The following is a 10,351-nucleotide window of genomic DNA, read 5'->3' on the forward strand; positions in this document are numbered from 1 at the left end:
GGCCGCCAGCCGAGTCCTTCACCGCTGCCGACCGAGATCAGCCTGTGCCCGCCCAACGCCGGCCAGATCCAATGGAAGCTGCACCCACCCGGTGGGAAAGGCGCGGAGTCGCCCCGGCCCGGGCGCGCTTGGGGGGTTGTCTGCCCGGATGGGAGAAAATCTCCGATCAATAAATACGACGAGATGATTGGAATGGAAGTTTTCATGTGAGAGGAGAAAAGAAAGAATTAATTCCAGGCAATTGTATTTATAGAGCCATGGAGTGATTGGCGAAGAGAGGGAGGAGGGAGGGAGAGAGGGAGAGAAAGAGCGGGGGGGAGAGAGAGCGGGAGAGAGAGGGAGAGAGCAAGAGAAAGAGCGGGGGAAGATAGATAGATAGATAGATAGATAGATAGATAGATAGATAGATAGATAGATAGATAGATAGATCCCGCCATTGGGTGTGTTGGGGGGGCATTTAAGGCAACTTACCTAGCACACAGTACTGCATTCCCTGTGCAAAAGCGCCCGCGTGACAATGCATGGCTAGTGCAATGCTCTAGTGCGAATGGGCCCTAAGGACAAGTGATTGCCACATATCGGGCAATAGTAGCCGGCTATATGCTGAGTTTTGGGTCTGAGGAGGCCATAAGTCCCCCTTTTTCACGCACACATTCGCACTCGTTGTATTCATCTCACTCTTGTTTTCCTGGATGCACCTGAGGAGCATCGCAGATCTCACATGGGGACAATACACAATAATTCCCTCCAATCGGCTGGCTATGGAAGTTTGTATTTCCCTTGCGGGGTATCGGGGGGAGGGCGCTTCTAGGAGGGGCCGCGTTCTATGGCGATGGTGCGAGGTGACCTCAGCGCACACACGTGTCCTTATATCTTATATCTATGTGAACTCATAAATCATCCAACATTCTGTCTAGTAATTATTTACAGATAATGGAAACCAGAATTCCAGATTATCGGCCCCTTCACCTACATAAATCTCCCGTACACAAGACACTTCATATATCCTGTTTCATGGACTGGGACCCGCTGGAAAAGATTACCTACAACCGGGAGAAGCCGGTTAAGGAGGCACGCCGGGCAAACACGGGAAACACCCTTCAGTTCAATTACTGCGTCCTTCAAATGTCACACCATCAGCTTTCATTCCAGCCGGGATAATGTCGTTCATCCCTTAAGGGGACGCATGTTGGGGGGATGGATTCATCCAAATGATGACAATAGAACTACATAAGAATATTCCCGTGTAATGGGGTCACTGGTCATCTCCCAATATACTAATAATATCCAATGAATCATGTTTCAGGTGTGCGGGGGATGTAAAATGGTAACTAGAATGGGGTGCAGGGGATGGGGGGGGTTGTAAAATGGTAACTAGAATGGGGTGCAGGGGATGGGGGAGTTTGTAAAATGGTAACTAGAATGGGGTGCAGGGGATGGGGGGGGTTGTAAAATGGTAACTAGAATGGGGTGCAGGGGATGGGGGGGGTTGTAAAATGGTAACTAGAATGGGGTGCAGGGGATGGGGGGGGTTGTAAAATGGTAACAATTTAATGTGCAGCGATTGGGGATCCGGGACACTCCACGTCCGTTGCTCGTCCTGTATGCGGATTGTCTGCATGGGGGGGGATCTGGGAAACGTCTGGTGTGAAGTGTTGTAATTGGAAGGAAATCCGATGTCTGTCTGGAAATCCCGGCCATTTGTCGGGTGCCGACGGCGCAGCCAAAGTGTTTATTGGGCGGATTAGCGCATTATGGAGATTTCCCCGCCAGTAATTGCAGCTGATCTGTCGGTGGCGTCATGCAGCTGAAGTGTCGGCCGGATTCCCGGGGAGGGATGTCAATCTGGAGCTGAGACGCTGAAGATTCGCTTATAGGAAACTTCTGGAAATGTTAGTTGTGCCCAAATCTACCATTCGTCTGAGATTCCTCCTGAAAAACAAAGCAGAGAACTTCCTGTGCCCAGGCCCTCCTGATATCAGAGAACTTCCTGTGCCCAGGCCCTCCTGATATCAGAGAACTTCCTGTTCCTAGGCACTCCTGATATCAGAGAACTTCCTGTGCCTAGGCCCTCCTGATATCAGAGAACTTCCTGTTCCTAGGCACTCCTGATATCAGAGAACTTCCTGTGCCTAGGCCCTCCTGATATCAGAGAACTAGCTGTGCCTAGGCCCTCCTGATATCAGAGAACTTCCTGTTCCTAGGCACTCCTGATATCAGAGAACTTCCTGTGCCTAGGCCCTCCTGATATCAGAGAACTTCCTGTGCCTAGGCCCTCCTGATATCAGAGAACTTCCTGTGCCTAGGCCCTCCTGATATCAGAGAACTTCCTGAGCCTAGGCCCTCCTGATATCAGAGAACTTCCTGAGCCTAGGCCCTCCTGATATCAGAGAACTTCCTGAGCCTAGGCCCTCCTGATATCAGAGAACTTCCTTGGCCTAGGCACTCCTGATAGAAGAGAACTTCCTGTGCCTCGGCATTCCTGTTATCAGTGCACTTCCTGTCCCAAAGCCCTCCTGATATCAGAGAACTTCCTGTGCCTTCCTGATATCAGAGAACTTCCTGTGCCTAGGCCCTCCTGATATCAGAGAACTTCCTGTGCCTAGGCCCTCCTGATATCAGAGAACTTCCTGTGCCTAGGCACTCCTGATATCAGAGAACTTCCTGAGCCTAGGCCCTCCTGATATCAGAGAACTTCCTGAGCCTAGGCCCTCCTGATATCAGAGAACTTCCTTGGCCTAGGCACTCCTGATATCAGAGAACTTCCTGTGCCTAGGCCCTCCTGATATCAGAGCACTTCCTGTCCCAAAGCCCTCCTGATATCAGAGAACTTCCTGTGCCTTCCTGATATCAGAGAACTTCCTGTGCCTAGGCCCTCCTGATATCAGAGAACCTTCTGTGCCTAGGCACTCCTGATATCAGAGAACTTCCTGTGAGATGGAACCGGGAACAATTCTTCATGATGGAAACATAGAGGATGGAAGAACCGGACGGTCCATCGAGTCTGCACCTATTGTCCGAGCACAGATCTCAGTTTGTCCCCAGCTTTGGGGTCTATTTATAAACAATTCACAGAACCTTCACCCTGCTAATGTCTGTGAATGTTCATTCGGTGCGAATGGAGGCAAAAACTAACTTTCTGGGTATATTTGCTTTTCAGGTAGACTATAACATTCAGCAAATACCCGATTATGGCCACTAGATGGTTCTAGGAAAGTGGTATTTATTTCCTCTGTTCCTCAGCTCCACCTAGTGGTCATCATGGGGTATTACATTTAACCTGAAAATATACTAAGAATGTTCTAGTTTTACTTTGAGGTCACGTCCCCGTGTTCTGGATCTTCATACTGAAAGTCCTGCCCCCTGAGCCTTAGTGACAGCATACGAGTGGAAAAGACCCAAACCCTCTTTTAGATTGGTAGCCGAGATCCTGGTCTCCGTAGCAAAGTTGCAGTCAGCTTGTCACAGCATTAGCGATTGTTAAAGAGTAGGGATGTGTGCAGGGCCGGATTTACTCCCCCTGCCGCCCCAAGGCCAGGTTCCACAATACGCCCCCCCTGCGCCGCCAAAGCTCTGCCGCCCCGAGGCCCGGCCTCGGTGGCCTTGTGGGAAATCCGGGCCTGGATGTGTGTGGGCTCGGGTCGATCCGAGCTCACCCGAGCCCACACCAAACTGTCAATGACAGATTCCCCTCCCGGCCCAATCAGCTGCGGATGGGGTATTTCCCGTTCCCTCTGAATGGGAATGTCCCGGCTGCAGCAAATTGGGCCAGGAGGGGGCTGTATCATTGACAGTTTTGCAACTTTGATTCACACCCCGGCCATACATTTCCCAATTAACCGCTTGTAGACCAGGTGTTTCACCCCCTACCTGGCCCGGCCGCTTTTCAGTATTCAGCGCTGCGGTACTTTGACTGACGTTTATTCCGTCATGCAGCGCTGTACTGACATGAATTTTACACCATTTTTTGGGGACAGATAGAGCTTTCTTATGGTTATATTTAATCACCTCTACGGGTATTATTTTTTACTATATTCAGAAGAAATTATGTTATAAAACAACTAATATTACCCACTTTATTGGTAAAATATAAAAGACGGGGTCACGTCGGGTAAATAGACACCAAACATGTCAAGCTTAAAAATTGCGCGCACTCGCGAAATCGCAGAAAACTACCATACCCAAAATTGGCCGTAGGCGACGCTTTAAAAGCTTTTACAGCTCATCAGTTTAGTGTTATCCGTGATTGATGGCCCGAGACTTATTGCTCTCACTGCGACGTTCGCTGCGATATGTAACATGTGCGGCGTAATGGGCGCAATCGTCGTTTTCGCAGGTATGTGCACCTGACGCATGTTTACATGCGTGTATGTAGGGGTGTGCAACGTAAAAAAATTTGGTGGGGAAACTTTTAATTTTTTTCCTATTTTTTTTTTTCCACTTAACTTTATTGCTATCACAGAGGGGGCTAAGAAACCCCCCTATATGTGATAGCAAAAGAGGTGACAGGTCCTCTTTATGCAAAACAAACGACAAACGCACTCAACAATTTGTCACCAGTTATTCAGTAAGGTGCACACGAAATGGGCCGCACTATAAGAGGTGCCTTGGCGCGGCAGTGCGGCTTTCACATCCTCTGCAGAAGACGTGTATCCAAACCTCTGTCATTGTCCTTAGTGGTGAGACAAGTTGTTTTACATGCTGGTTCTCTTTATGGAGACATCAGGGGGTCCAAGACCCCTAATGTCACCTAGGACCCCCCTGAAGAAGCTGATAAAGCAAAGATCTGCTCCATCAGCCTCTTTCCAGCATCTGAAGCTGGAGAGTGACACAAGAATGCGGAAATTTTTCACTCACCTCATAGTTCTAGCCGACCTGTGACAATGAGACTGTCACAGGTCGGCTCAGTAGATCGGGAGGTGAGCGAACACATACCGGCGCTCGCTCACTTCTCGATCCTGTCCCGGCAGAAGAGCTGTGACTGTCACTCACCGCTCCCTGCAGGGATTCCCCCCCTCCGCTGCTGCAATCCTCCAGCGCTGACTGGCGGAATGGATGAGAGAGGGGCGGCTACAGCTGGCTCTGCCTCTAGATAGGTCACTCACTCACACAGCTGGGCGGATCCCGGCATAATTGTCGGGATCCGCTTCAGCTGCGGCATCTCTGTATACCGCAAGCTTGGTATCAGTGAACTTCCTGTGACTATTTTCTTTGCAATTCCTGTTCCTAGGCATTCCTGATATCAGAGCGCTTCCTGTGCTTAGGCACTCCTGTTCCATAGCGTCATAGCTTTATATCTGCAGTGTGAGATCATCTAGTGCACTGCTGCCTCTCACTGCTCGTCTGCAGAGATCCATGACTGTCACTCACGGCTCCCCGCAGGGATTCCCCCCCCCCCCGCGCTCCGATCCTCCAGCGCTGACTGGCGGAACGGACGGGGGAGGGGGTGGGTACTGCTGGCTCTGTCAATCACGCAGCTGTCAATCACGCAGCTGGGCGGATCTCAACAGTAATGTCGGGATCCGTCCCGGCTGCGGCGGTCTCCGTATACCGGCATGCTGTGTATAGGTGAGCAAAATTGTTCCAGTTGCACACATAGTTTAGTAGAGCTATGTCTAGACCAGTCAATCCACCAGTCAATCCACCTGGAGCAGCACAGTGGCGGTCAGGGCTTTTCCCCATCGTTCTCCGAAGGGTTACCCAAAGCTCAGTATACCGCGAGCTGCACTGAGACGCCGCAGCTGAAAGGTCTGGATCCGCCCAGCTGCGTGAGTGACAGCTGGCTCTGCCTATCAGGAGCCAGAGCCAGCTCTACCCGCCCCCTCCCCCGTCCGTTCCGCCAGTCAGCGCTGGAGGATGGGAGCGGGGAGAGGGGAATCCAGCCCCTCCCCTGTCACGGCTCTCTGCAGTGACAGGATCGAGAAGTGAGCGAGCGCCGGTATATGTTCCCTCACTTCCCGATCTACTGAGCCGACCTGTGACACTCTCATTGTCACAGGTCGGCTCAGATTATGAGGCTGAGTGAAAAGCAACTGGATAGAAAGTAAATGGATTGCATAAGTCTGTCCTCACATTGGTGGAGTTGGTTGTACGGTCAGATTGTAAGGTGATCGGTGGCTCTTTCCTGTTATATTCGGTTCCCACCAGAAAACATATTTCCCTGCCTAGCGAATCCAGCGTTCTCCTGCTGTGATCTACTGCCAAAGCCCGGGTCCCCGTGTATTTTCCAGTTTCTGATGAATTGCGTTCAGGGAAAAAATAATATTTTGTTACCACAGTAAGTAAAACCCAGTGGCGTAACAATCACCATAGCTGTCACGTACCTTAGGGGAGTCTGAGTTGACGAGGGCGGCCTCTCTCACAGCTCCGGTCCCGGAGCACCTGGATTGGTTAGAGGGGCGCCGGGGCACAGAGGGGCAAGAGTGCCAAAGGCTGGTTAGCCTGTTGCGTCTGCGAGATGAGATGACAGTGCGTAGATCCGGGCAGGACGCAGGATGCGCCGAAGAGGATCCAGAAGGCTTTAGATCCGATGAGCTGAGGAAGCTGGAAGCAGAACACACAAGGCAGAAGAAAAAATAATAATTGATAATAATCATTACTTTTGAAACCTGATTACCCCAAAGAGCCCCTTTATCCCTGTAAATTATATGATATATAGACAGACAGACAGACAGACAGACAGACAGACAGATAGATAGATAGATAGAGAGAGAGATAGATAGATAGATAGATAGAGAGAGAGATAGATAGATAGATAGATAGAGAGAGAGATAGATAGATAGATAGATAGAGAGAGAGATAGATAGATAGATAGATAGAGAGAGAGATAGATAGATAGATAGATAGAGAGAGAGATAGATAGATAGATAGATAGAGAGAGAGATAGATAGATAGATAGATAGAGAGAGAGATAGATAGATAGATAGATAGATAGATAGATAGATAGGCAGGCAGGCAGGCAGACAGACAGATAGATAGATAGATAGAGAGAGGGATAGATAGATAGGCAGGCAGGCAGGCAGGCAGGCAGACAGACAGATAGATAGATAGATAGATAGATAGATAGATAGGCAGGCAGGCAGGCAGACAGATAGATAGGCAGGCAGGCAGGCAGGCAGACAGACAGGCAGGCAGGCAGGCAGACAGACAGACAGACAGTTAGATAGATAGATAGATAGATAGATAGATAGATAGATAGATAGATAGATAGATAGATAGATAGATAGATAGACAGACAGATAGATAGATAGGCAGACCATTGTGTCACCCTATAACAGGAAGTGTCACCCTATAACAGGAAGTGTATGTCTCTGCAGATTTGAAATGACCTGAACGTGTTAAAGGAGAACTATGGGGTCAGTGCTTTTCCCCATAGTTCTCCCCAGGGTCACGGGAGGACACAAACCGCCCCCTCCCCCGTCCGTTCCGCCAGTCAGCGCTGGAGGTATCGGAGCAGGGAGGGGGGCTGGGAATCCTTGCAGGGAGCCTTGGGGGACAGTCACAGCTCTCTGCAGGGACAGGATCGAGAGGTGAGCGAACGCCGGTATGTGTTTCGCTCACCTCCCGATCTACTGAGCCGACCTGTGACAGTCTCATTGTCACAGGGCGGCTAGAACTATGAGGGGAGTGAAAATCACTCCCCTCATAGTTCTCCTTTAAATCTTCGATGAGATTGCCGTATTCGGGCTCACAGACAGGAGAGTACAAAGTAACAATGAGAAGGAAGCGCGCGTTCCTCGCCTCGCACACCTTTACACGCTATGGAACGCGGGCCCGAAAGCCGATGAAAGGCGGATTTGTTCATGCCAATAAGCGTTTGCTATTTATCCGACCTCCAGACGCCTCGGAGAGTTTCTCCCGCTGACATTTACTCAGAGGTTTAAGAGTTTCCGAATCTGTATTTTCATAAGAAGAAAGGAAAATAGCCGACATTAACCCGCGCATGGCCAGCGCGTTTATAAATCGCTATTATACCAGCTGCCGGGTGAGGGGGGAATCAATGTCCTTCTTAAAGGGAAAGTTCAATCCGATAATGTTTTTAGATTTGGACGTAAGGGACGTCATCGATAATTGTTCACGATGTGTTCCTTTTTAGAATGTGTCACGATATCCGTACGCGGGGGCAGCCACGGTCCGCTCATCACACACACACACGCTCTTCTTCCTGCATCGCAGTGATACACAATGGTTGTGCTCTGACGCTTCTTCTCCCACAGAAAGTCTATGAGTTGACTGAGCTCTTAAAGGAGAATGCCCTCCCTGTGCGGCTGATACCTTATAACAGTAGCCGCTTAACCCGCAGGAGTCATTTAAAGCCGAACTCCGGACACATCGGCTTTCATTTATGTATATTCCTTAATAGCAACAAAAAGATATCAATCTGCCAAATGTATGTGTAAAGCTGGACGTTAGCTTGAAAAAAAAGTGGCAGTGACATCATCACTGTGCTGCACATAGACTGTGCTGAGAGCAGAGCTGTGGGAGGGGCCCAGCAGGCTCCACCTACTCCAGGAAACTACAGGAGGGGGGCGGAGACAAGGCCAGTCATCCTGCACAAGGAGAGAGCAGCAGTGAGCGGTCTTTATTACAGGAGGGGGCGGAGACAAGACCAATCACCCCGTACAAGGAGAGAGCAGCAGTGAGCGGTCTTTATGACAGGAGGGGGCGGAAACAAAACCAGTCATCCTGCACAAGGACAGCAGCAGTGAGCGGTATTTATTGCAGGAGGAGGCGGAGATAAGACCAGTCACCCTGCACAAGAAGAGAGGGCAGCAGTGAACAGTCTTTATGACAGGAGGAGGCGGAGACAAAACCAGTCACCCCGCACAAGGAGAGAGCAGCAGTGACCGGTCTTTCTTACAGGAGAGGGCGGAGACAAAACCTGTCACCCCGCACAAGGAGAGAGCAGCAGTGACCGGTCTTTCTTACAGGAGGGGGCGGAGACAAAACCAGTCATCCTGCACAAGGAGAGAGCAGCAGGGAGCGGTCTTTCTTACAGGAGGGGGCGGAGACAAAACCAGTCACCCCGCACAAGGAGAGAGCAGCAGGGGGCGGTCTTTATTACAGGAGGGGGCGGAGACCACACCAGTCACCCTGCACAAGGAGAGAGCAGCAGGGGGCGGTCTTTATTACAGGAGGGGGCGGAGACCACACCAGTCACCCTGCACAAGGAGAGAGCAGCAGGGGGCGGTCTTTATTACAGGAGGGGGCGGAGACCACACCAGTCACCCTGCACAAGGAGAGAGCAGCAGGGGGCGGTCTTTATTACAGGAGGGGGCGGAGACCACACCAGTCACCCTGCACAAGGAGAGAGCAGCAGTGAGCGGTCTTTATTACAGGAAGCTCCAGGTCTCACACGAGAATATTTCATTATCCTTCAGCTTTAAATCCCCTCGAAATGCATGTAAAGCCAAAAAATTGCGTTGCAGAGAAGAGAAGTTGCTAATTGGCCCCCTATAGGCCAATCAGCAACAGCGGCCGACAATCCCATATAACCGGTGACACGTCTGTGTGATAACATCAGCGCCCGCCGTGCGTGGGACCGAGCGAATTAAAAATGTAAACATTTCACTTCCACATTACGGCGCGATAAATACCCGCGAACGCCCCAGCCATCCGTCTAAATCCAGCCGCCATTTGTTACAATTCCCGGCTAATTGACAGCAGCCGCTCTCGCGATTCGGGCCCGCGTCGGCCGGGGGAGGCGGACGGCGGCTGGCGGCACCCCCGGAATGGAGATGGATGTTCCGTGCGGGAGCTGTTATGGCTGGTAAACAGAACAACTAATCACTGTAGATGGACGGCGGCCCGGGACTCCAATTTCTGCGCTTTTCCCAGACGGCGGCGGCGGAGGAATCTCGCAGCTGATTAAAGTAACGAGATTGTCGAAATTGCAACATTCGAAGAAACTTTTTAATATGTCTTCTTTTTAATTTGGAAGGGAACAGGGAGGGGGTACTAGCGTCTACCAGCATTCTATCGCATTGTGTACTTCTGGGAGTGGTACAGACCAGTGATCCAGCACTGAACTCTACACCTTCCACCGACCCAGGGCCGGCCTTAGGGGTGTGCGCGCTGTGCGGCCGCACAGGGCGCCATGGCAACAAAGGCACCAGGTGGCCGACACAGCTCATCCTCGGGGCGGCTTCTCTATTGGGACTTCCGTTATTGGCATTCGGTATCGGCGAATACCGAAAAAACGGTATCCCTAGTGTCAGGCTGTAAGTCCCTCCTATCTCCTGTCTGAGCTCGGTGCTCATACAAGGAACGGTCATATAACAAAGGTACTGTAAGGGTTACATGGATGAAAACCAGAGGCATGGCTCATTTGCTGCTTCACCCCTTCTAGCAT

Source organism: Nanorana parkeri, unplaced genomic scaffold (assembly GCF_000935625.1).
Source record: "Nanorana parkeri isolate BGI_ZX_2015 unplaced genomic scaffold, ASM93562v1 scaffold981, whole genome shotgun sequence".
Classification (NCBI taxonomy): domain Eukaryota; kingdom Metazoa; phylum Chordata; class Amphibia; order Anura; family Dicroglossidae; genus Nanorana; species Nanorana parkeri.